Source organism: Arachis ipaensis, chromosome B1 (genome assembly GCF_059453495.1).
Source record: "Arachis ipaensis isolate K30076 ecotype BB chromosome B1, ASM5945349v1, whole genome shotgun sequence".
In the NCBI taxonomy this organism is placed as follows: Eukaryota; Viridiplantae; Streptophyta; class Magnoliopsida; order Fabales; family Fabaceae; genus Arachis; species Arachis ipaensis.
This window is the reverse complement of record NC_142436.1, coordinates 52,496,566-52,499,394: the sequence shown is the minus strand read 5'-3', so window position 1 is coordinate 52,499,394 and position 2,829 is coordinate 52,496,566. Positions and strand designations below refer to the sequence as shown.

At 40.1% G+C, this 2,829-nt stretch overlaps 1 non-coding gene across 1 annotated transcript; it reads left to right on the top strand.

Moving 5' to 3' along the window:
• The first annotated feature begins 2,254 nt into the window (after nucleotides 1–2,254).
• Nucleotides 2,255–2,362, top strand: LOC148576569 (small nucleolar RNA R71). The gene has a single exon (XR_015903963.1). It is a non-coding gene; the product is annotated as a small nucleolar RNA R71 (small nucleolar RNA).
• Nucleotides 2,363–2,829: the final 467 nt, after the last annotated feature.

Below are 2,829 nucleotides of genomic sequence, written 5' to 3'. Positions count from 1 at the left end.
ATAAATTTAGACATGGCTTTACAGCCAGCCAGGCTTCACATGCTTCATGAAACACTAGAATTCATTCTTAAAAATTTTGAATAAAATTTTATTTTTGAAAACATTTTTTATTTTTTTCGAAAACAAAGGAGAAATTTTTGAAAGATTTTTGAAAAATTTTTGAAGATAAAATAGAAAGAAAATTACCTAATCTGAGCAACAAGATGAACCGTCAGTTGTCCAAACTCGAACAATCCCCGGCAACGGCGCTAAAAACTTGGTGCACGAAATTGTGATGTCCAGGCTCAAACAATCCCTGGCAACGTGAGCAACTTAGTACGCGCAATCGTGATTACACTTTGATTATGTAAAATTCATGGATCTTTCTTTCCCTGGCAATGGCGCCAAGAACATGGTGCTAATACCATGGTTCACAACTTCGATACAACTAACCAGCAAGTGCACTGGGTCGTCCAAGTAATACCTTACGTGAGTAAGGGTCGAATCCCACAGAGATTGTCGGTATGAAGCAAGCTATGGTCACCTTGCAAATCTCAGTCAGGCAGATATAAAATAGTAATGAGGTTTTCGAAATTAATTAATAAAATAGGGATAGAAATACTTATGTAAATCACTGGTGAGAATTTCAGATAAGCGAATAGAGATGCTTTTGTTCCTCTGAACCTCTGCTTTCCTGCTATCTTCATCCAATCAGTCTTACCCCTTTCCATGGCTGGCTTTATGCAAGGGCATCACCGTTGTCAGTGGCTACATCCCCTCCTCTCAGTGAAAAATATGCTCACATTCTCTGTCACAGCACGGCTAATCATCTGTCGGTTCTCGATCATGCTGGAATAGGATTCACCCTCCTTTTGCGTCTGTCACTAACGCCCAGCACTCGCGAGTTTGAAGCTCATCATAGTCATTCAATCATTGGATCCTACTTGGAATACCACAGACAAGGTTTAGACTTTTTGGATTCTCTTGAATGCCGCCATCATTCTAGCTTACGCCATGAAGATTCTGGTTAGGAGATCTAAGAGATATTCATTCTAGCTTATTTCATGTAGAACGGAAGTGTTTGTCAGGCACGTGTTCATAGGGGAGAATGGTGATGAGCGTCACACATAATCATCACCTTCATCACGTTCTTGGGTGCGAATGGATATCTTAGAAGCGAAATAAGATGAATTGAATAGAAAACAGTAGTACTTTGCATTAATCTTTGAGGAACAGCAGAGCTCCACACCTTAATCTATGGAGTGTAGAAACTCTACCGTTAAAATTACATAAGTGAAAGGTCCAGGCATGGCCGAGATGGCCATCCCTCAAACGTGATCTAAGATAGCATACAACTGATCAAAGATGGTCCAAAAGACTAGTAAAAGGTCCTATTTATAATAAACTAGCTACTAGGGTTTGCATGAGTAAGTAATTAATGCATAAATCCACTTCCGGGGCCCACTTGGTGTGTGTTTGGGCTGAGCTTGAGTGTTACACGTGTAGAGGTCATTTCTGGAGTTGAACGCCAGTTTCTGTGCCAGTTTGGGCGTTCAACTCTGGTTTTGGATCCTTTTCTGGCGCTGGATGCCAGATTTGGGTAGAAAGCTGGCGTTGAACACCAGTTTACGTCGTCTATTCTTGGCCAAATTATGAACTATTATACATTTCTGGAAAGCCCTGGATGTCTACTTTCCAACGCAGTTGGAAGCGTGCCATTTTGAGTTATGTAGCTCCAGAAAATCCACTTTGAGTGCAGGGAGGTCAGAATCCAACAGCATCAGCAGTCCTTCTTCAACCTCTGAATCTGATTTCTGCTCAAGTCCCTCAATTTCAGCCAGAAAATACCTGAAATCACAGAAAAACACACAAACTCATAGTAAAGTTCAGAAATGTGAATTTAACATAAAAACTAATGAAAACATTCCTAAAAGTAACTAGATCCTACTAAAAACATACTAAAAACAATGCCAAAAAGCGTATAAATTATCCGCTCATCAATCATATTGACTTGCTGAGTCAATATTTTATTCTGAGCCAATATGGCATTCAGAGTATCAACTTCAAGAACTCCCTTCTTCATAGGCGTCCCATTATTCACAGGATTCCTCTCAGAAGTGTACATGAACTGGTTATTAGCAACCATGTCAATGAGTTCTTGAGCTTCTGCAGGCGTTTTCTTTAGGTGAATGGATCCACCTACAGAAGTGTCCAGTGACATCTTTGATAGCTCAGATAAACCATCATAGAATATATCCAGGATGGTCCATTCTGAAAGCATGTCAGAGGGACACTTTTTGGTCAGCTGTTTGTATCTTTCCCAAGCTTCATAGAGGGATTCACCATCTTTCTGTCTGAAGGTTTGAACATCAGCTCTAAGCTTGCTCAGCTTTTGAGGAGGAAAGTACTTGGCTAAGGAAGCTGTGACTAGCTTATCCCAAGAGTTCAGGCTGTCTTTGGGTTGAGAATCCAACCATAATCTGGCTCTGTCTCTTACAGCAAAAGGGAAAAGCATGAGCCTGTAGACTTCAGGATCTACTCCATTAGTCTTAACAGTATCACATATCTGCAAGAATTCAGTTAAGAACTGAAAAGGATCTTCAGATGGAAGTCCATGAAACTTGCAGTTCTGTTGCATTAGAGAAACTAATTGAGGTTTCAGCTCAAAGTTGTTTGCTCCAATGGCAGGAATGGAAATGCTTCTTCCATGTAAATTGGAATTAGGTGCAGTAAAGTCACCAAGCATCTTCCTTACATTATTATTATTTTTGGCTGCCATCTCCTCTTCCTGTTCGAAAATTTCTGAAAGGTTATCTCTGGATTGTTGTAATTTAGCTTCTCTTAATTTTC